The sequence below is a fragment of the Symphalangus syndactylus genome, chromosome 7 (assembly GCF_028878055.3).
Source record: "Symphalangus syndactylus isolate Jambi chromosome 7, NHGRI_mSymSyn1-v2.1_pri, whole genome shotgun sequence".
NCBI classification, from domain to species: Eukaryota; Metazoa; Chordata; class Mammalia; order Primates; family Hylobatidae; genus Symphalangus; species Symphalangus syndactylus.
Genome location: NC_072429.2, coordinates 65,682,417 through 65,707,314, shown reverse-complemented (window position 1 = coordinate 65,707,314; position 24,898 = coordinate 65,682,417). Strand labels below are relative to the sequence as shown.

Sequence of the window (24,898 nt, the reverse complement as noted above, 5' to 3'; positions counted from 1 at the left end):
GTGAAATCCTGTCTCTATTAAAAATACAAAAATTAGCCAGATGCGGTGGCTCACACCTGTAATCCCAGCACTTTGCGAGGTCGAGGCGGGCAGATCACTTGAGGTCAGGAGTTCAAGATCAGCTTGGCCAACATGGTAAAACCCTGTCTCCACTAAAAATACAAAAAAAAATTTAGCTGGGTGTGGTGGCACACAGCTGTAGTCCCAGCTACTTGGGAAGCTGAGCCAGGAGAATTGCTTGAACTTGGGAGGCAGAGATTGCAGTGAGCTGAGTTTGCATCACTGCACTCCAGTCTGGGCGACAGTGAGATTCCCTCTCAAAAAAAAAAAAAAAAAAATTATCCAATCAAATGACCGCATGGATTTTTAAAAACAATGACTGAATGGATTAGAAAAGCAAGATCCAACAATATGCTGCCTATGAAAGACTCACTTTAGCCTTAGGACACACACAGGCTAAGAATAAAGTTATGAAAAATGATAACCAAAAGAGAGCAGGGATGACTGTACTTCCATCAGACAAAATAGACTTTAGGTCAAAAACTGTAAAAAGAGACAAGCAAAGAAGGACATTATTTTATGTTCTGTTCAAGAGAAGAGAACAATTTTAAATATATATGTAGTCAATATTGGAGCACCTAAATATATAAAGCAAATATTAATAGATGTGAAGGATGAGATCGACTGAAATACAATAATGGCAGAGGACTTCAAACTCCACGTTCAACAATGGACATATCATCCAGACAGAAACAGTGGACTTGAACAACGCTTTAGACCAAATGGACCTAAAAGACATATAAAACATTCTATCCAACAGCAACTGAAATGAGTATTCCCCAGGATATATTACATGTTTGTCTACAAAATAAGTGTCTACGAATTTAAGACTGAAATTATACCAAATATCTTTTCTACTCGTAATGGAATGAAACCAGAAACCAGTAACAGGAGGACTTTTGGGACATTCACAAACACACAGAAATAAACAATATGCTCCTGAAAAACCAATTGGTCAAAGAAATTTAAAAAGAAAAAAAAGATATCTTGAGACAAATGAAAATGGAAACATAACATACCATAACTTATGAGACGCATCAAAAGCAGTTCTAAAAGGGAAGTTTACAGCAATAAATGCCTGTATCAAAAGAAAGTAAAGATTTCAAATAAATTCAAGAAACTAGAGAAAAAAGAACCAGTTAAACCCCGATTAGCAGAAAGAATGAGATAAGATTCAGAACAGAAATAGATAAAATAGAGAACAGAAAGAAAACAGGAAAGATCAGTGAAACTAAGAGTTGGTTCTTTAAAAAGTTAAACAAAATAAAAAAACCTTTAGCAAACTAAGAAAAAAAGAAGGCTCTAACAATAAAGTCAGAAATGAAAGAGGAGATATCACAACTCAGAAGATAAGAGACTATGAACAATTATCCACCAACAAATTGGATAACCTAGAATAAATTCCTGGAAATGTACAACCTACCCAAGTTGAATCAAGAAGGAACAGAAAATCTGAACAGACCAATAACAAGCAAGAAGACTGAATCAATAATTAAGAAATCTCCCATCAAAGAAAAGCTCAGCACCAGATGCCTCAAGGTGGAATTAGGCCAAACATTTAAAAAACTAATACCAATTCCTTCTCAAATCTTTCCAAAAAATCAAAGTGAAGAGAATACCTACAAACTCCACTTACGAGGCCAGTATTGCTCTGACACCGAAGCTAGACAAGGACACTACAAGAAAAGAAAATAACAGGCTAATATCCCTGATGACATATCTGCAAAAATCCTTAACAAAATACTAGCAAACCAAATTCAACAGAACATTAAAAAGATCACTCACCACCAAGTGAGACTGATCCCTGAAATACAAGGATTGTTGAATATACACGAATCAATAATGTAATGGATATACCATATTAACAGAATGAGGACAAAAACCTTATGATCATTTCAATAGATGCAGAAAAAGCAGTTAACAAAAATTCAATATCCTTTCATAATAAAAACTCTCAATAAATTGGACACAGAGGGAAGATACCTCAACAAAATAAAGGCTATGTATGAAAATCCCACAACAAACATACTCAATGATGAAAAGTTGAAAGGTTTTCCACGATCAGGAATAAGGATTTCTATTCTTACTACTTCTATTCAACACAGAACAAAATTCTAGCTGGAACAATTAGACAAGAAAAAAAAAATAAAGGGCATCTAAATAGGAAAGCAAGAATTGAAAATATCTCTGTTAACTGATAACATAATCTCATATGTAGAAAATTGTAAAGACCCACCAAAAAACTATTAGAACTGCTAAACAAATCAGTAAAGTTGTAGGGTACAAAATCAAGACACAAAAGTCATTAGCATTTATTTACACTAACAACAAATGATTTGAAAAAATAATTAAGAAATCAATCCCATTCACAACAACATAAAAAAAAAATACCTAAAAGTAAACTTTAACCCAGGAGGTGAAAGATTTGTATACTAAACACTATTAAATATTGAAAAAAATTGTAGACAACACAAATAAATGGAAAGGTATTCTATATTCATGGACTAACAGAAATAATAGTTAAAATGTCTCTACTACCAACAGTGGATTACAGATTCAACATAATCTGTATTAAAATTCCAATGACATTTTTCACAAAAATAGGAAACAATCCTAAAATTTGTAAGGAATCATACAGGCAAAAAGAAGAAAACTAGAGGCCTTAAATTATCTGACTTCAAAATCTATTACAAAGCTATAGTAATCAAAGCAGCATGGTACTGACATAAAAACAGACACAATGACCAATCAAAGTAGATGGAGAGACCAGAAATAAACTTCACATATGTGTGGTCAATTAATTTTCAACAAGGATACCAAGAACACACAATTAAGAAAGCACAGTCTCTTCAATAAGTGCTACTGGGAAAACTGGATATCCACAAGCAGAAGAATGAAATTGAATCCTTATCTCACACCATATACAAAAATCAACTCAAAACAGATTAAAGATTTAAATATAAGACCTGAAACTGTGTAACTACTAGAAGAAAACATAGGGGAAATGCTACATTACATTAGTCTGGGCAAAGATTTCTTGGATATGATCCCAAAAGCACAGGCAACAAAAGCAAAAATAAACAAATGGGACTGTATCAAACTAGAAAGCTTCTGTACAGTAAAGCTTTACTAACTGTTTACAAGCAGTAAAGTGAAGTGATAACACATATTGTAAAAAAAAAAAAAAACTGCAAACCATACATCCATACATCCGATAAAGGACTGCAACCAATACATCTGATAAGGGATTGCAAACCATACGTCTGATAAGGGATTAAGATCCAAAATATAAAATGAACTCAACTGAATAGCAAGAAAACAAATACGCCAATCAAAAAACAAACAAAAGACCTAATAAACAATTATCAAAAGAAGACATATAAACAGCCAACACATATGAAAAAATGGTCATCACAGAAATGCAAATTAAAACCCACAATGAGTTATCACTTTACACCTGTCAGAATGGCTATTATCAAAAAAACAAAAGATAACAAGTATTGGCAAGGTTGTAGAGAAAAGAGAACCCTTGTGAACTGTTGGTGGAAATGAAAATTAATACAGCTTTATGAAAAACAGTATGGCTCCTCAGAAAACTAAAATCAGAATTATCTTATGATCCAGTCAGTAATCCCACTTCTGAGTCTATATCCAAAAAGATTGAAATTAGTATGTCAAAGGTCTATCTGCATGCCCATGTTCACTGCAGCATTATTCACAATAGCCAAGATATGTAAGCAGGCTAGGTGTCCATCATCAGAGGAATGGGTAAAGAAAATGGTGTGTGTGTGTGTAGGAATTTGAGAGAAAAGAAAAAGGTAAATACAGATTTACATTATATATATAAAATCCATTTATATATATATAAATGGATTACTATTCAGCCTTTAAAAGAAAGGTAATTCTGTCATTTGCAATAACATGTATGAACCTGGAAGACATTATACTAAGTCATAAGACATACTAAGACATAAGACAGGCATGGAAAGACAAACACTACATGATCTCACTCATGTGGAACCTAAAATGGTTGAACTTATAAAAGTAGAGCATAGAATGATCATTACCAGAGGCTGGGGCAGGAGGGTAGATGGGGGAAAGGAGAAATGCTGATCAAAGGGCACAAAGTTTCTGTCAGACAGGAGAAATACGCTTTAGTAATCTTTACAGAATGGTGACTATAATAAATCATAATGCACTGTGTTGTCTCAAAATTGCTGAAACTGTAAATTGTAGATGTTTTCACCATAAAAAATGATAGCTTTGTGAGGCAAATTTTTTAACTGGCCTGATTTAATCATTCCACACTGTAAACATATATTGCACCCCATAAATATACAATTATTCTTTGCTAAAGATTAAATAGGATTTTAAGGAAAAACCACAACTATAAAATAAAGAGAATTGTATTACTTGGTGTGGGGGGTGTGGGAAAATGACACACTGTTTACATAGTCAAAATATTATAAACATAATTCCTTATTTAGTTTTAATACTCGTTTAACCACACTGAGTGAGAGAGAAGAGGAAAAGAGGGGCATGGGAACTAAAACCTCATCTATGATGACAGAAAGTACATCTGTCCAAAAGTAATGAACAAAAAGGAAAAGCAGCATCTTAGTTAGCAACATGTAAGTTAAATACCCTACAAAACGGCTATATGTGTTAAGTTCCTTCTGGAATGTGAACCTGGGGGTGAAAGCAGGTGAAGCCAGGGACTGCTATGCTTTGGCATCAAGGCTTGCGGTATCTTTACAAATTGCGTTACATGTATTATTTGAACAAAATTGGCAAGTAAAGGTAAAATTAAAGGGGTTATAGAGAGAGCACAGATGAAGTATAATAAAGCCATATGGAGAATTTCCTAAGGAATAAAAATACATTTAATAAGACAGTCTGGGGCAGAAAAATAAAGATACAGAAAGAGAAGATTATTACATAAATAATAACTTAAACCACACCAAAGAGTTTCACAGATATAGCTCTTCTTACCACATACATTATTGCTGAATGTGGAAACTGAATTATAAATTACATTTTTATTATACTCACTGATTTGATGATAATGTGCCTTTGCAGAAAACATGAAAATAAAGTAAAATTAAAATTTTCATAATGCTAGCATTCAAAGAACCACTGTCATTATTAACTTTTAAGCAACCATATACTTTGTTTTTTTAAAAATATGACTGGTATTATACTGTATATATTGTTCAGGACTTTCACTTAATAAAACTTAAGCATTTCCTAATACCATGAGACACTCTTTCCAAATCCAGAAGTATGATATTCTACCATGTGGATACAGCAGGATGTAACCAATTCCCCCAATGTTAGACTATGAATAATCAATATAATCAGTATTAGAATTGATTATAATTGATGTACACTTGAGAAGCTCGTAAATCAAAGTCTGTAGTGAATACTGTGATAATTCAATAATAATCCTAACTTGAAATGTACAATTTTTTTATGAAAGTAAAATAAACACTAATAAAAACCCAGTGTAGCATTAGGTCATCAGTGTTTGCCATTTGTTACTTCTAAGATAATCTCATTTCAATCATGGAAAAGTCAAATACAAGTCAAGAGACCAAAGTGTAGCCATGGTTCCACAGATAACTTTGCTGTATTGATCCAGCCAAATCCCCAAAATGTCATTTCCTCACCTGTGAAATAAAGAGGCTATATTCTGCAGCTCCTAAGGTCCCTCAAAGCTCTAATTTCCATGCTATTTCAGCATTGGTCAAATCTGTAATTCAATATAATCAAGTTTTAGTTATCTAGTAATGGCTGCTGTCCATGCCTTGGCATTTCTGTTACTTCGGTCACAATTTTTACTGCCTCACTCCTGCCATTTCCTTTTCCACAAAGAAGAAACAATTTTAGGAGTGTTCAAGTCCTGCACTAAACAATAAAAGCAAAATAAGGAATTTGAGAGAAAGACGAAAAAGGTAAATATAGAAAAAGATCAAGTGTAAGAACAGAATAAAAGGCTGAACAACTTAAGCAGTTACACAGTTACGTCTGTTTGAGAAGGAAGTCATCGTGTTTACTCATAAAACACAATTTCACTCCTTGGTATTTTTCTCTCTGCTGTGTGTTGGGTAAGGGCTGCACAGAAAATAAAGTGTACATTCACATATGCACACCTGAAACTATTTGCAAAGTGTTCCAAATGTTTCTTGCTATTATTCCAAAATTTAGAATTGTGACTTAAATCTATTTAGGAAAGAACTGTCAAAGGCCCCATACAATATTATGGTGTCTCTTAAGCAGTTTAAGGATGCCTTATGGAGGATTAAGCACTGACAAGTTAAAGGAGGTAGGAAGCAGACCAATGGCAGACAGATGTTGCAAGGTAGGAGGAGAACAAAATGAATGCTGACTCACTTTCCTTTCCTGCTACCCAGAGGGAAGCAGTCAACTGCTCCTTGCTGCTCCTTTCTCTGCAAAACTGAGGACTAAGCTCACCAAGCTCTAGAAGGAAGCTTACTCACCACTGATCCAAAAGAAAACACACTAATTGTGGCCATGAACAAAGAATGCTCCTCATGTCCTCAAAGCTCTTGTCATGGGATTCATGAACCAAGCCTGCTTTAAGTGCAGAGGCAACTACACAGGGAAAAAATTTTTCTCAGTGATGGGGCTGATAACGATATGATAACGAGATATGATGAAATATAAAGAATTATTAAAGAAAATAAATGGCTAAACTAAGGTTCACTACTCACTTGCCAAAAACTGCAAAGAACATCCACTTTATATTCAATGATGAATACAAATCTCAAATTTTGTTTAAGTAGTGATAACACATAGCAGCAATTTCCTATGTGCCTACTACATACCTAGCACTGTGCTCTAGTTCTTTACCATACTTCTATGAAGAGTCACAAGATCATATGAGAAGCTCACAGCCCTTGAATTAACTGAAACACAACTCAAATCCAGTCTGTGAAGCTATGAAACCCTCTGAAACAGAACAATTTGCTCAGAGGCTCCTGACACATAATTCAAAACTAAACTTTTCATTAACTTTTAGGTGAAAAGATGTTCAACTCAGCTGTCTCTTACAATCTCCCATTTTTTTCTTTTTCCTTTTAGTACTCTCAGCTTCAAAGGAAGAATGAAGCAGCTGGGGGCGGGCCGGGGTGAGCATCTGATGTCATTTATTGGTCGTGCAGCCTCAGGCAAATTACTTAATGTGATCTCCAGTTTCCTTATCTATAAAATGAAAATAATTACATCATAAATTTGTGATGATTAAATAGTACACTGAATATAAAGTTCCTAACATATAGCTGGTCCAATAATACCAACTTTCACTTCTGTGACAGAAAGGGCACATTCTAAACTTTCATTTTTAAGCACAGAAGACTGGAAAGGGAAAACAAAAAAACAATGCTTCTCAAATCTAGCAAAGCTATCGCCTACTGACCTCCTTAAAGAGGAACTAAAGAGTGGAAATGCAAATCCTGAAGTGAGAGATGTGTAAAAGAAAAACAGCCAAGGACAGTACATACAGAAGTCTGTGGAAGAATACTTACATTCACACATAAGTTGACTGCAAAGAGAGAAGTTAAAGCGAAGAAAAGACAACACAGTTATCTTCTGCCATGCTCTGGGCCATCAACTGTACTGAAGGGCTTAAATTAAGAGTAGCTGCCCTTCCGTATTAACAGGGAGTCTCAGAAGGAAGGATGAGCTTACCCGTGCTAAGACAGCAGTCAGATACCAAAACTCTTTGGTTTAATTCCATCTCACTAGCTAACTTTTGCCCTGGCTAATACCTTTTCCTCTAATAGAGCATTTGTTACATAATTTAGCAAAAATTGTCTTGTAAAGTTTTCTTTGGTTCTACCTATCTTTTCTGTCCAGAGTGTAAACTCACTGAAGAGAAAAATAACATCTTATATTTAATATATTTATCACAGTTGCATGGTCTTAGCCAACATCTAAGAAACAACTGTTGACTAAGTGTAAAACACGTGAAAGTTACAGTGTTCTACTTTGGAAAGTCCTTTCAAATTTCAGTGTTCCCAATGGCTACAGCAAAGTCAAAGTACATGAAGCGTATGTTTTCTTCTATATTCTCTTGACTATCTTTCTTCCCCTACCCCTCCAATTCAATACTACAAATGATTTCTTAAAAGGAAGCTCTCTTGGAAACATCCACATTACACATTTTGATACATGGTGAGTTTTAAGATGCCTATATTCACAGATGTAGCTTCCAACTTCCTCCACATCCTTTTAATTTTCATATTCCACTTGGCTTGGAAACAGTGTGAACTCCAAGATAAAGAAACAGTAGATGGTAGTTCTATGACAGTTTTAGCGTATAATATTTGAAGTAATAAAGTAATATATAAAACTTTAAAGGACAAGATATGAGGCTCATCTAGCTGAAATTTTATTATTTTGAAAGTTATAGGACTTTATGGATCCCCAAAGCCTTTCCTCCTCTCCCTTTTACGCAACACAAGACCTTTTCAAACCTATTATTACTGCACGTTATCTCCTTAAACACAACTGCCTACTACCAACACTCTCTATATTTGCGATCCACATATCTTTCAGCTAACAAAATTAATCCTCAGGGAATAATGGCCTCAGATTTAAGGATTACTTCTTAGTATTATCTGGATTTTTCAAGAAACAGAAGTGCTACACTAACCGTCCTTAACACTTTTTAAAATATATATCCTTATGGGAGCTGCAGCCTAGAAAAACCTTTGAAACAAGTTGTTCACCTCCTCTAACTCAGGAAAAGTCTATAAACAAAAATATGTTCATTAACTGGCAATAGTTCTTCGGATGTACTAAGATCAACAGGGAAGCATGACTGAAAAAAAGAAAAAACACACATTTTCAGCTTCTCCTGGGTCAGGATTTCACAGTGGGGCTTATTGAAAAGCTATGAATTTATAAAGAACAATATTCGAATATAAGAATATTCCAAAGCAAAAATGCAGAACTGGGGACTATTCATCACTTCAGATGATCTGTATCTGTTCCCTTCCATGAATATACCATAAAATAAACCAAAACATGAGCTCATATCAAATATACTCTTTCCATATATTAATGTACTGTGGAATGCAAAACTGGCCTTGTCACACTATATGATTTTAAGTCATTATCTTTTCTGGCTTTGGTCTTTTCACCTGCAAAATAAAGTCATTAATTCAAATTACCTCAATGACTCCTTTAAGAACTTTCAAAAAATCTAAGCATATTTACTTATTTACAAAGACATATATAGGTTAACTACAAAGTTTTTGGACTTATAAAATGGCATCTTTCTAAAGTCCAAAATGCTAATTTTATCTACAGATGAACACAAGTAAAAGCTATATAAAACAAAATAGCTAAAGTATTATCCATAAGTTTTCAAAGCACTTTAACATCAATTCATACAATTTCTTAAGTATCATAGGAATAGAGGCAGGATGCAAAGTATTACCTGCACCATAAAAATAAAAACAGACTGAGAAAGAGTAAATTACTTGTTCTGGATTTCCCATACAATAAAGGGATATTTCAATCTTATTCATAAATCTTATGCACTACTAAAAATATTGTAAGAAACCACAACAAAAAAAGTCTGAGACCCCTGAGAAATGCACGCTTAAAAAATGATAACTGTTTGTCTGTGATTGGTGTACAAGAATGCTTGTGATTTTTGTACATTGATTTTGTATCCTGAGACTTTGCTGAAGTTGCTAATCAGCTTAAGGAGATTTTGGGCTGAGACAATGGGGTTTTCTAGATATACAATCATGTCATCTGCAAACAGGGACAATTTGACTTCCTCTTTTCCTAATTGAATACCCTTTATTTCCTTCTCCTGCCTGATTGCTCTGGCCAGAACTTCCAGCACTATGTTGAATAGGAGCGGTGAGAGAGGGCATCCCTGTCTTGTGCCAGTTTTCAGAGGGAATGCTTCCAGTTTTTGCCCATTCAGTATGATATTGGCTGTGGGTTTGTCGTAGATAGCTCTTATTATTTTGAGATACGTCCCATCAATACCTAATTTATTGAGAGTTTTTAGCATGAAGTGTTGTTGAGTTTTGTCAAAGGCCTTTTCTCCATCTATTGAGATAATCATGTGGTTTTTGTCTTTGGTTCTGTTTATATGCTGGATTACGTTTATTGATTTGCGTATGTTGAACCAGCCTTGCATCCCAGGGATGAAGCCCACTTGATTATGGTGGATAAGCTTTTTGATGTGCTGCTGGATTCGGTTTGCCAGTATTTTATTGAGGATTTCTGCATCAATGTTCATCAAGGATATTGGTCTGAAATTCTCTTTTTTGGTTATGTCTCTGCCAGGCTTTGGTAACAGGATGATGCTGGCTTCACAAAATGTGTTAGGGAGGATTCCCTCTTTTTCTATCGATTGGAATAGTTTCAGAAGGAATGGTACCAGTTCCTCCTTGTACCTCTGGTAGAATTCGGCTGTGAATCCATCAGGTCCTGGACTCTTTTTGGTTGGTAAGCTATTGATTATTTCCACAATTTCAGAACCTGTTATTGGTCTATTCAGAGATTCAACTTCGAACTCCCATTCACAATTGCTTCAAAGAGAATAAAATACCTAGGAATCCAACTTACAAGGGATGTGAAGGACCTCTTCAAGGAGAACTACAAACCACTGTTCAATGAAATAAAAGAGGATACAAACAAATGGAAGAACATTCCATGCTCATGGGTTGGAAGAATCAATATCGTGAAAATGGCCATACTGCCCAAGGTAATTTATAGATTCAATGACATCCCCATCAAGCTACCAAAGACTTTCTTCACAGAATTGGAAAAAACTACTTTAAAGTTCATATGGAACCAAAAAAGAGCCCGCATCGCCAAGTCAATCCTAAGCCAAAAGAACAAAGCTGGAGGCATCACGCTACCTGACTTTAAACTATACTACAAGGCTACAGTAACCAAAACAGCATGGTACTGGTACCACAACAGAGACATAGATCAATGGAACAGAACAGAGTCCTCAGAAATGATGCCGCATAGCTACAACTATCTGATCTTTGACAAACCTGACAAAAACAAGAAAGGGGGAAAGGATTCCCTATTTAATAAATGGTGCTGGGAAAACTGGCTAGCCATATGTAGAAAGCTGAAACTGGATCCCTTCCTTACACCTTATACAAAAATTAATTCAAGATGGATTAAAGACTTAAATGTTAGACCTAAAACCATTAAAATCCTACAAGAAAACCTAGGCAATACCATTCAGGACATAGGCGTGGGCAAGGACTTCATGTCTAAAACACCAAAAGCAATGGCAACAAAAGCCAAAATTGACAAATGGGATCTAATTAAACTAAAGAGCTTCTGCACAGCAAAAGAAACTACCATCAGAGTGAACAGGCAACCTACAGAATGGGAGAAAATTTTCGCAACCTACTCATCTGACAAAGGGCTAATATCCAGAATCTACAATGAACTCAAACAAATTTACAAGAAAAAAACAAACAAGCCCATCAAAAAGTGGGCAAAGGACATGAACAGACACTTCTCAAAAGAAGACATTTATGCAGCCAAAAAACACATGAAGAAATGCTCCTCATCACTGGCCATCAGAGAAATGCAAATCAAAACCACAGTGAGATACCATCTCACACCAGTTAGAATGGCCATCATTAAAAAAATCAGGAAACAACAGGTGCTGGAGAGGATGTGGAGAAATAGGAACACTTTTACACTGTTGGTGGGACTGTAAACTAGTTCAACCATTGTGGAAGTCAGTGTGGCGATTCCTCAGGGATCTAGAACTAGAAATACCATTTGACCCAGCCATCCCATTACTGGGTATATACCCAAAGGACTATAAATCATGCTGCTATAAAGACACATGCACACGTATGTTTATTGCAGCACTATTCACAATAGCAAAGACTTGGAACCAACCCAAATGTCCAACAACGATAGACTGGATTAAGAAAATGTGGCACATATACACCATGGAATACTACGCAGCCATAAAAAATGATGAGTTCATGTCCTTTGTAGGGACATGGATGAAACTGGAAAACATCATTCTCAGTAAACTATCGTAAGGACAAAAAACCAAACACCGCATGTTCTCACTCATAGGTGGGAATTGAACAATCAGAACTCATGGACACAGGAAGGGGAACATAACACTCCAGGGACTGTTGTGGGGTTGGGGGAGGGGGGAGGGACAGCATTAGGAGATAAACCTAATGCTAAATGACGAGTTAATGGGTGCAGGAAATCAACATGGCACATGGATACATATATAACAAACCTGCACATTGTGCACATGTACCCTAAAACCTAAAGTATAATAAAAAAATAAATAAATTAAAAAAAATGATAACTGTAGTTTAATTTCATTTACTGGAGCAAATTATTCTATCCCTACTTTTCTGAATGAGACAGAGAAAGTTTAATCAATTCTTGAAAATGTACTGTCATCATCAAATCATAGTAATGGTATACGCTCTAAAGTGCTGGGAGGGTCATTGATATAGTTTTAATATTGTCACATCCCAAATCCCATGTTGAACTGTAATCCCCAATTGTAGGCAGTGATTGGATCGTGGGAGCGGATCTCTCCTGTCTTGGTGCTGTCCTCATATTAATGAGTGAGTTCTCTTGAGATCCGGTATTTTAAAAGTATACGGCACCTCCCCCTACTCTCTGGCTCCTGCTTTGGCCATGTAACCTGCTTGTTCCCACTTCACCTTCCAGCATGAGTAAAAGCTTCCTGAGGCCTCGCCAGAAGCCAAACAGATGTCAGTACCCCACTTTCTGTAAAGCCTGCAGAACCATGAGCCAAACAAGCCTATTTTCTTTAAAAATTACCCAGGCTCAGGTATTTCTTTTTTTTTTTTTTTCTTTCTTTTTTTTTTTTTTGAGACAGACTCTTGCTCTGTCACCAGGGTGGAGTGCAGTGGCACAATCTCAGCTCACTGCAAGCTCCGCCTCCCGGGTTCAAGGGATTCACCTGCCTCAGCCTCCCAAGTAGCCTTCCAAGTAGCATGCATGCACCACCACGCCCGGCTAATTTTTTGTATTTTAGTAGAGATGGGGTTTCACCATGTTGGCCAAGATGGTCTTGATCTCCTCACCTCCTGATCCGCCCACCTTGGCCTGCCAAATGCTCAGGTATTTCTTTATAGCAATGCCAGACTTGAACCTTAAATTATTAATCTGTCATCAATGATTCCACGAGTCTATAAAACTCACTTAAAGAACACCATCCAAACTGAGTAACCAAAATGTTTGTGAAAGCTTTTTAAACTACAGTTCAGAACTTCCCCCGCCACCCCACCCACCCCCCGCCCCTGGGGCTGCATTTAACAACTTCTTCAACATGGAACCAGCAAGTTAAGACAGACACAGGCACACCAGGGAAAGAATTTCAAAGAATGGTTTCAGGTCCCAGAGATAGTCTTTGCTCCAGAAAACCAGTCTCTTAAATGGTTACTGTATTTTCAATAAACTGTTTAAAAATTACTTTCAACTCAGTTATAATAAATTCATAAAACTAAAGACCTTTAAAATCATAAAGAATTATTTCATATTAATTGGTCTTCAAACTGTAAATAGCAGCCAAACAGTGTGAGTAAAATTACCTTTAACAGTGTATATCAAAATACACTTCATATTTTAAATTCAACAAGTGCTCTCAAATGCTCTTTAAAATGCTTTCAATAAAAAATTACTCAACAGCATTACCTAGCATTTGGATATTTAAATTTTTAAGTGTTTTATAAAAAAATATTTCATGTGATGATTTCCTCATTCAATAAACAAAAACTGATCACTTGTTTATGCCTCAGGAACTATAATAAGTATGAGGATTCAGGGACCATACTCCAGAAGCTAAACTCAACTTAAAGAGCTCTCTTATGAGGTAAGAACTGCAGAAGAGAGCACTCCATTTCATTAAGAAATTGAGCCTCAGCAGTTGCCTTGTTCAAGACGACGCAAGTTATATATTCTCAGAAGAGAAAACCCACTTCAAATATTAGAACATAGGAATACAAGGCCAAAAAGATCTAATGTATTCATTTGCTTGTATTTCTTAAAACTAAGTAAACATAATGCTTCTTTTAAAAAGAATTTATTTCAATATTCCAGTTACTTACAGTAACTGATATGACAGAAACTGATGACAGCTTGTAGAACATTTTAAGGAAAACAATACCAAAAAGTGAACCACTATAGAAAACAAAGTCAGGTTTTCCTATTATTTTTATTCTTAAAGGATTCACTCTCTTCACAGAAAAACTTCATGAATTATTTTCAACCTCCAAACACATATTATATAATTCAATTTAGTAAGTATTATCTAGACTAAATCCACACAGGTTATGGTGGTAAGTCATAACACTCAAGAAACGTAAAATTCTACTGGTCACAATTCAATAGGATTTATATCAGTAGGAATATAATTTAATTTTACTTAACTCACTTGCTACTCCTTAGAAGGATCATTTGTAGAATGAATATCAGTATATCAAATCATAATTTCATATCAAGTTGTATGTTCATTATGAGTCATAGTCTAACAGAAAGTGCTCTTTTCAACATAAATAAAAATTACACGTAAGTAAAGGATCATATAGTGTGGGTGTTTGGACCAGTGGCTCATGCCTATAATCTCAGCGCTCTGGGAGGCCAAGGAGGGAGGACAATTGGAGTTTGAGACCAATGTGGGCAACATGGAGAGACCTCATCTTTACAAAAAAAAATTTAAAAATCAGCCAGGCATAGTGGCACATACCTGTAGTCCCAGCTACTTGGAAGGCCGAGACAGAAGGATCACTTGTGCCCAGGAATTCAAGGCTGCAGTAAGCTATGATTGCACCACTGCACTCCAACATGGGTAACAGAGCAAGGCCATCTCAAAAATGTGTGTGTGTGTGTGTGTGTGTGTGTGTCTGTATGTGTTATCAGTATTATATCATTACTGATGTAACACATATAAACTGTCTACAATAGTCCCTGATGCCTACCACATGCTCAATAGGTGTTGCTTCTATTACTTAATACAGAAACTAATTAATCCTTCCATAAACAAACATATTCCCATTTCAAGAAACATTAGTCGAGTTGATAAAACCGGGAGATTTTTGTACAGTTACTAAATACACATAAAATACTTTTGATTTTAGGTGCCAATTTTCAACAAGATCTCAGCAGCTTCATGGTGTTTCTGAGGGAAAACAAAGCATAGAAAGATTGGTTATAGCCTAGACCACATCCTATGATGTTGGATGGAAATGGAGGAGTCAGTGAGAAGTCAACAGTTTGAGTTTTAAAATATACATAAACACACACACACACAAAATAGAAAACTGCAGAAATACACACATATACATATTTTTCCTTGCTTATGAAGGCCTAGAATACACAGGCAGATGTAAGAAATACACCAGTAACCATAAGAAAATCTAGCACCCAGAGCTGGGTTTCTAAATACTGTTCTCCTAGGCAAAGAAAACAAACTAGGGTTCCTTGGTAAAATGACTGACTCTTAAATTCAGGCAGGGAAAATATGAGTCTGAAACACCTTCTTAAGACAAAATATGGAAGTCTTCAAAAAATGAGATGTCAAAGATAAAGAAGCCAGCTTGAAGAGTCTTCTGTTGGCCAAACTGAATACATTTTGGGAATCTAAATAATAGAGATTGATGATAATAGTCATAAAATAAAATGAGAATCAAAGAGTCCATACCTAAATGATGAATGAACAAGTAAGTTGGGGGAGAAGGAAAAGCTCTCACAGTAGAATGGCAGCTAATAAATGTAGAAGAAATAATGGTGTTAGAAAAACACCAATGGATGCTAAAACCAGTGTGTGAAAATTTGGTGAGGAACAGGATTATCTGCATAATCTCAAAGTATCTCTCCACAAATTACCAGTTAATAAAGGGACAAAACAGTAACTTCACAATGAAGAAACCCAATGAACGCCATCTGAAGTAGTCAAAACTAACTTCACCAACACTGGGCCTGTTTGAAATACTTGCTTCTTGGTGCCATAAAGAAATAGTATTTGAATATAAATTTAATTTTTTTAGCAAGGTCATTTTTTTACTTTTTGTGGCAAGGGTATACTCGCCAGCAGTTTTGCCATGAGAGTACACCAAACAAAGGAGACAGGGTCATTTATAACCTGATGTGGTCACTTTACTGCTCTGTCCGGTTTTCATTGGCTGGAACAGGACCTTACATTTTGTATTTGTCCTGATTGGATAGTAACTTAGAACTTTTTAAAAGAGGCAAAGGTAGAGGAGAACAAAGGAAGGAGGAAGTAACCTGCAGAATGCTGAGAAAGGTAAAAACACTTTTAAATAAAGAAGAGGAACAGGCTATGACTTAATGTTTGCTTGGACTCAGTATAAGCATGCCAGGACAAATATTTAGGCTACATTGTGGGAGCTAAGAACATAAAGTACATTAATTTTTTTATTACGGCTAGCAGATATTTCAGAATGTTAGTATAGGTCTTTGAATTAATTTTGCTTTTAAGAGAAGTTACTATTTATTCCTAATTAGATGGGGAGGAAAGTCTTTGAAGAGGAACCTTTACTTTTTACAGGCCAAACCAATGCACCTACTGATATATGCCCTGAGATGGATACTCATCACATCAGTGATATTATTCCTGGACTACATCATAAACTAAGGGGAAAAAAGATACCTACAGGACACATTATTGAAAACAAGTGGCAGAATACGAATACAGGTTATATATAAATGGCATTGTATCATTATTAAAGTTCCTGATTTTAATAACTATACTGTGCTTCTCTAAGAAAACATCCTTGTTCTTGGAAAATATGTACTAAAGTTAAAAAAAAAAAAAATTCTACTCCAAACTACTCCAAATGGTGCAGAAAACAGTGTGTCTGTGTGTGTGTAATAAAGCAAATGCATCAAAATGCAAGCAACTAATGAATCTAAGCAGAGGGTATATTGGAGTTCCTTGTACTGTTGTGCCAGTTCTTCTACAAGCTTGAAATTCTATCAAAATAAAAAGATACATAAATGTAAGCCATTGTGAATCTAAGCAAAGGGTGTACAGCAAGCTTGTCCAACCCACAGCCCACGGGTCACATGCAGCCCAGGATGGCTTTGAATGCAGCCAAACACAAATTCATAAACTTTCTTAAAATATTATGAGACTTTTTTTGAGTTTTTGGTGGTTTTTTTTTTTTTTTTTTTTTTTTTTTAGCTCATCGGCTATCCATAGCATTAGTGTATTGTACATGTGGCCCATGACAATCTTTTTCCAATGTGGCCCGGGGAAGCCAAAAGATTGGACATCCCTGGTGTACAGGAAGAAGTTCCTTGTGCTATTTCTCACAATTTTTCTGTAAGTTTGAAACTATTTCAAAATGAAGTTATATAAATACATGAATTATGAGTTAAAATGCAAGCAAGATCTTCATGCCTGTAATCCCAGCACTTTGGGAGGCTGTGGCAGGAGGACTGTTTGAGCCCAGGAGTTTGAGAACAGCCTGGGCAACATAGTGAGACCCTCATCTCTACAAAAAATTTTAAAAATTAGCCAGGCATGGTGGCTCGTTAACTATAGTCCCAGCTACTCAAGAAATGGAAGTAGGATGATCCCTTGAGCCCAAGAGGTGAAGGCTGCAGCAAGCTGTGATCACACCACTATACTCCAGCCTGGGTGATAGAGTGAAACCCTGTCTCAAAAACAAATAAATAAAGCCTAAGGGGAATATGCAGATTCATGGAAAAGAAGGCTATTTTGTGCAGACAGGAAACGGATGAAAGACAATTTGACTTTTAAAACTATGAGTAAGGCTCATGCTACAATCCCAGCACTTTGGGAGGCCAAGGTGTGAGGACTGCTTGAGCCCAGGAGTTTGAGACCAGCCCTGGCAAAATAGTGAGACCCTATTTCTATAAAACATTTAAAATATTAGCCAGGTGTGGTAATGTGCACCTGTGATCCCAATGACTTGAACTCTGAGGTGGGAAGATCGCTTGAGCCTGGGAGGTCGAGGCTGCAGTGAGCCGTGGTCATGCCACTGTAGTCTGGCCTGCGAGACAGACCAAGACCCTGTGTCTCAAAAGAAAAAAGAAAAAAGAAAAAAAGCAAGAACTGAGCAATCAGCAAAGATAATTCCTTCACAGTATATATTTCCTAAAGCTCACTCCTAGATCTGTCACTTGAGGGGAAAAAAAAAAAAGAAAAATCACCTTAGGAATTAATGTCATATTGTTATTCTCAGTTTAAGTTGGAAAAAAGTGGCATGACTAAAATAAAGTTGGAAATGTAACAGGAAACTTATAAGAGCCAAAACCAAATCATAGGAACAAACTATAACAAATCAACAAAGCTTTAAAGAAAATGGTAAATTAAAACTAAAGTCAGTATATTCGTGTTCATGATTGTCCCATCAAACTATCATTTAAGAATCTGAGGTGGGCTACAGGAATTCATATATAAATCAGGTAGAGGAAAACAAAGATTAATAGGAAAATGAAACTATACGAAAACTGAGTACTTACAATTTACAAGTCAACAGATTCTACTCAATTAAAGTTCAGTCACACACCTGCCTCTGGGCAACCAAAGCAAAATAAAATAACCTATAAAAAAGAGAGACAACTATGTATCTCATTTCAGGTAGAGAAGACATTCTAAATTAAAAAGCCACAGGCAAAACGTAAAAATGATAAAAATGATGTATTCTATCTGGCAAAGCACACAGTAAAACATCAAAATACAAAAAACAAACTGGGGGAAAACATTGCCACATGTGGCAAAGGGTTGATATCCAAATTTATAAGAATTATTTACAAAGAAACATTTTTAATTTTTTTAATAAAAGGGTGAAGGCCAGGTGCAGTGGCTCATGCCTATAATCCCAGAACCTTGGAATGCCAAGGCTGGAGGATTGCTTGAGGCCAGGAGTTAGAGACCAACCTAGGCAACATAGGGAGACCATCATCTCTAACAACAAAAAAAAATGTTTAAAAAAAAAAAATTGCCAGGCAAAGTGGTGGCATGTACCTGAAGTCCCAGCTACTCAGGAGGTTGAGGCAGGAGGATCCCTTGGGACCAGGAGTTTGAGGTTACAGTGAGCTACAATAGCACCACTGCACTCCAGCCTGGGCAACACAGCAAGATCCTGTCTCCTTTTAATAAAAAAAAAAGGGGGGGGGGAGGGGGGCAGAGGAGACAACAGGTATTTGCCAGAAGAATTACTAAACCACTAGTAAATATGAAATTATGCCCAACCTCAGTGGCAATTAAAATGTAAAATTAGAAAGACAACTTTAGGCCTATAAGATTCATAATGATGTTTTTAAAACAAACTTATTGAAAAAAGTGTAGGAAAACATGTTTTGTACTTTTATTTCTGTTTTCTTATATATTAATAATAATCCCCCACTTCCTATCCTTAGGAAATATCAACTCTTCCACCTTTACTGGGAACTCTAGCATCTCTACTGTAGTCTTCTCTACTCCCCAACTCATACGATAATCAGGGGCATCCTCAATGTACATGAACAACCTCTTCAATCTCCAAAGGAACAACTATGACACCTTTAACTGAGGACTTATATCACCCAATTGTCCAACCTGAATCTTTACTTTTTTCTCTGACCTGATTTTATGTCTACTTTGCTTGCTGTCTGCCACTACAGTCAATGTCACTAGTACACTACCTCAAGGATCAGCAAACTTTTTCTGAAAAGGCCGGATAATAAACATTTTAGGATTTGCAGGCAATAGTTTCTGTCCCAACTACTGAACACCACTGTTGTAGAGCAAAAGTAGCTACAGACAACTTAAAAGTGAAAGAGTATGGCTTTGTTCCAATACAATTTTATTTCTGGACACTACAATTGGAATGTCATATCATTTTCATGTCATAAAATATTCTCCCAACCATATGAAAGTAAACACCATTCCTAGTTTGCAGACCACACAAAAAAGACAGTAGTCCAAGTTTGGCCCATGGGCTACAACCGGCTAACACCTACTCTCACCTTCTTCCCAAATCAACCCCAAGAACACTGCTTCACTTACTGAGTCTTCATTACTCTCAATCCTTCATTCTAACTTTCTGCTTCACTCATCTTGCAAACTTCTGATCGTGGAACAAGCCAATAATCTCTCTTCTCCAAGGACTGTTCTATACTGTGAAGTGTCACTTAAAGAAATCCAGTGCCTGTATTGGTGCCACTAAAAATTTATGTTCTTCAAGCTTAACTGGATTTTCAACAATGCCCAGCAATATCTCTGTATGTATTCACCTCTGGCTCCCATCCGCACAGCAAATTCATTACCACTACTACAGCCAACAACCCCTCAAGACCAGGCTCCACAAGGGTCCTTCTTCGTCCTCCACAGAAAAACAGGTCATAAGACAAAACGCCTCAATTTGCCAGACTGTCATCCTAATCCCATCCCATTTGACAAGAATATTACAAATACGATAGCATCTATATTTACATCTACAGACAGGCAGAGTGTAGTAAGTTCAACCTTCATTTGGAGCCCAACAGATCTGATTTTGTCCACCTTAATTAATAATTACTACACTTAGTAGTTGCCTGGCATTCAACCAACTGTTTTAGAATTGTCTTTTAATTATTCTTCAAAAAAAAACCTTCAAGGTAGGTTTTATTATACCCATTTTACAACGAAAAAAATTTAGAGCTGGGCTTAAAACCTTGGTGTAAGTCAAAAGTCACAGAACTTTGCTCATATCTGGGCTCCATTTTTTTCTATTTCAAAAGTGCATTATCTAATCTGAGCCCTGAATACTATTTCACGGGCACCTCCAGCCATCTCTCCTCCCACAGCCTTTGCTGAAGTTCCCTTAACCACAATACACTTCTTCAAGCATCCATGTTTTTGCATATGCATTAAGTCTCTACCTAGAAAGTTCTCCGTTCACTAAGATGCCACTAATGAGTCCCCTTCCTCTCAGAAATCTCTAAGTCCAACCCCAAAACACTTATAAGCCTTAGTCTTTTCAGGCTGTCATAACAAAGTACCATAGACTGGGTGGCTTAAACAACCCAAATTTATTTTCCCAAGCTAGAAGTACAAGACCAAAGTGCCAGCAGAATCACTTTCTGGTAAGGCCTCTAGGCCTCTCTTCCTGGCTTGCAGATGGTCACCATCTTGCTGTGTTCTCACATGACCTCTTCTTTGTACACACAAAAAAGCATGAGGGAGCCCTCTGGTGTCACTTTTTAAAATGACGCTATTGGATCAGGGCCTCACCGTTATGATCTTAATTACTTCCTCAGAAGCCCCATATTCAAGTACAGCTGCATTGGGCATGGGGTAGGGGGCGGTCAGGGTTTCAACACATGACTTTTAGGGGGACATGAACATTCAATTCATAACTGTACCTTGTTTCAAAAGCTCTCAAACACCCTGAGCCTATGTATCTCTGTATCATCTCTCCACAAAGTGATTATCCTGTTTCCCACCCACTTGACTGTGGCCTCTTCAAAGTAAGGGTCTATTATGTTAGTCACTTGTTTACTTCTGGCACTTAGTTGAATGCCTTATAACAAAGATATTATTCAAGACCCCTGCTAATGAGTAACTGAGTGTAGTTTCTCAGTTACTTAAGATCATAAAAAGAACAGAAGACATATATCTATGTACTTGACAAATTATACACTCCACTGGACATTAACATAGCCTGTTTGGGTTATTATATTTCATTGGAGAGAAAATGCAAGTTTTTAAAAGCTTACAATTTAGTTACGAATATCATACTTAAAATAAATAAATAAATAAATAAAAAATGGCCGGGTGCAGTGGCTCACACCTATAATCCCAGCACTTTGGGAGGCCAAGGCAGGCGGATAACGAGGTCAGGAGATAGAGACCATACTGGCTAACACGGTGAAACCCCGTCTTTACTAAAAATACAAAAAAAAAAAAAATTAGCCAGGTGTGGTGGCAGGCGCCTGTAGTCCCAGCTACTCAGGAAGCTGAGGCAGGAGAATGGCGTGAACCCAGGAGGCAGAGCTTGCAGTGAGTTGAGATCGCGCCACTGGACTCCAGCCTGGGCAACAGAGCGAGACTCCATCTCAAAAAAAAAAGAACAGACAAAAAAGGTAAGGTAAATGCTTCAGAGTTCAAAATGAGAGCAAATCAACAAGGAATATAATAGCTAGATGGAATAAAACCTATGAAACCAAAAGTATTATCATCAGATTATAAAGTATTTAAACTTGTAATCTTCCATGGCCTGAATTAAATTAAGTAGCAAAGACTGTAGTACAGATGCCACAGTTCCCATTAAAGGTGAAAGAGTTGATACTTCAGTGTCCTAAGGCTAGCAAGTGGGGAGATCAAGAGTAAAATGTATATATATGCATAGATAGATACTAAGAGAGGGACACACACAAAAACACAGGGAGAGGAAAGAAATTCAACAGATTTTCTTCTTAATTATTAATGCAATATTAAACCACAGTAAATCTCACAAAAGAGCAAATATTTCAAACAGTTTTATAAATATTATTAAGTATAAGGAGGTACACAAAGGTTGGCAAATGCCCAAGATATTTTTAAAACGTGTTCAGAAAGTCAAACTGAAAACAACCTAGGTATGTGTACTTTCTAAATCATTCCCTTGATGTACAGACCTAGCTAGCATAAGGTTACAAGAGCTTTTTTTTGGCATCTGAATTCTCTGCAGTTGAATTACTGTGACAAAAGCAACAAAATGAGGCCAAGTAAAAATCATTCGTATTATATTGTTGACATTTAAAAACCTCATTCCAGAACTTTAAAACTATTTGCTTTCACAAAAACAAAGACATAGTTCATAAATATTCTTGCGCAAATACACCCAAACAAAATAGGCACTTTGATATTTGTGAAAAGCAGGTCAAGAGAAATAATTATAAAGAAAATCATAAAATTATCTAGTTCACTCTGTCATTCATCAGACAAAACTACTCGTTCAAGGGCATATTGACAGAATTTGTGGCTCCGTGTCTTGAGTTTCTTTTCAATACATCCTAAAATAAAAGCTATAAAATGTGACATTTTCTGAGATAAAATGCCTTCTTTGGGTCTGTTGCTGTCTGCTGAACATTACCTATCAGTTGAGGTTGAGACAGTGTTAAAGCCTTATATTGTTAAAATAAACCAGGTGTACCTCTTAAAGCTATAGACAGAGCCACTGATCTGAGTCAGTGTAGTAAAAACAAGCAGTGCCTAAATATTTGGTCCAGGACTATGGCTCCATTTTTATATTTCAGTATGAGAGAATACAGGAAGCAGGCAGGAAATAGCCACTATCAGCTGACTGGGAACAACCAAACACAAAAGCAGGAATTGGCCTCTAAGTCAAAAGGAGTGTACCATCATTTTACCTAGAAGAAAAGTTTCCGAATGGCAAAAGGGAATAAAGTAACAAGTATGTTCTTCAAGAAAATCCTAGTGTAGTAATATACTGCCCTGATCCCACCAGGGATTAGGCACAAATAAATATTCTTTTTAATACCCACTGTCTCAATCCCAACTGACAGGTAATGTTCAGCAGACAGCATTGGAGAAAACACTGCAAGGGGAAAGGACTTTGCTTCCAGGCCTGGTGCACTGCTTGGCAGGCTTCCCCAGCACTAGGATGCCGCAGTGCATGACAATAGACAGCTTTCCCCAGCACTCTCTTTTGGACAGTTTGTAGAACACAGCTTCTAGCAAAATACCTATGAACAACTTTTATGGTATCCTAGAGGATAGATTTCTGGCAAATTCCATCAACTTCTCTGCCATCCAATAAGCCAATGATGTACCCTCTCCAACAAGACCTGATCTCAGCCTGGGATGGGCCTCTTCTTTGGGTGCTCAATTGTAGTTCTGTAAGTAGTGGCTGTTCCTTACATCTATTTCTATATTCTGTAGCACTCTCTGTACTTCCTACTGGCTCTGTTACAGTAAATAATCCTTTACACTAAACATTCTCTGCTCAAATTACTGCATGATTTCTCTTTCCTGACTGGACCCAGATTTATACAATCCTGAAAACCGGAAAGACTACACACAAGCCACTGAAATAAAGACAGCAGTAGGGCCGGGCGCGGTGGCTCACGCTTGTAATCCCAGCACTTTGGGAGGCCGAGGCGGGCGGATCACGAGGCCAGAAGATCGAGACCACAGTGAAACCCCGTCTCTACTAAAAATACAAAAAAAAAAAAATTAGCCGGGCGTGGTGGCGGGCGCCTGTAGTCTCAGCTACTCGGAGAGGCTGAGGCAGGAGAATGGCGTGAACCCGGGAGGCGGAGCTTGCAGTGAGCCGAGATTGCACCACTGCACTCCAGCCTGGGCGACACAGCGAGACTCCGTCTCAAAAAAAAAAAAAAAAAAAAAAAAAGACAGCAGTTAAGCAATAAAATTAACTAAAATACAACAGATACTGATACTTGGCCAAAGCATCCACAACCTTCTCAATTTAACTTAAATTACTATATCCCACAAACATGCTCTCATCCTTTTTATTTTAACTTCTAAGTATTGGGGGGCAGGGAGGATATCTTTGCTTCTTGACAAAATTTTAAACACTTGTCACATTTTCTGTGTTAAGAGAGCTGTCTTGCTGATCAGAGAGGGGAAGTTAGACGCCAGCCCTGACTAAGAGTACTGAGGGTGGCAGTTACCAATTCTGCCATCTTCAAGTTCCTGCCTAGGACAATATATCATACAAACTTTTAGACAGGAGGATGCCCTAGTGGCTTCATCTACTGCAGTCGGCTTGAAAAGAGCTTGTTAACTGAAGCACATGTTCTCTCTGGTGCCTTTACTTCTCACCTATAAACT

General features: G+C 36.8%; 1 protein-coding gene across 4 annotated transcripts in view; it reads right to left on the bottom strand.

The window, feature by feature from the left end:
* PCMTD1 (protein-L-isoaspartate (D-aspartate) O-methyltransferase domain containing 1) overlaps nucleotides 1-24,898 on the bottom strand; it is an 85,346-nt gene that overhangs the window by 45,903 nt on the left and 14,545 nt on the right. The gene's annotated exons all lie outside the window — the stretch shown is intronic.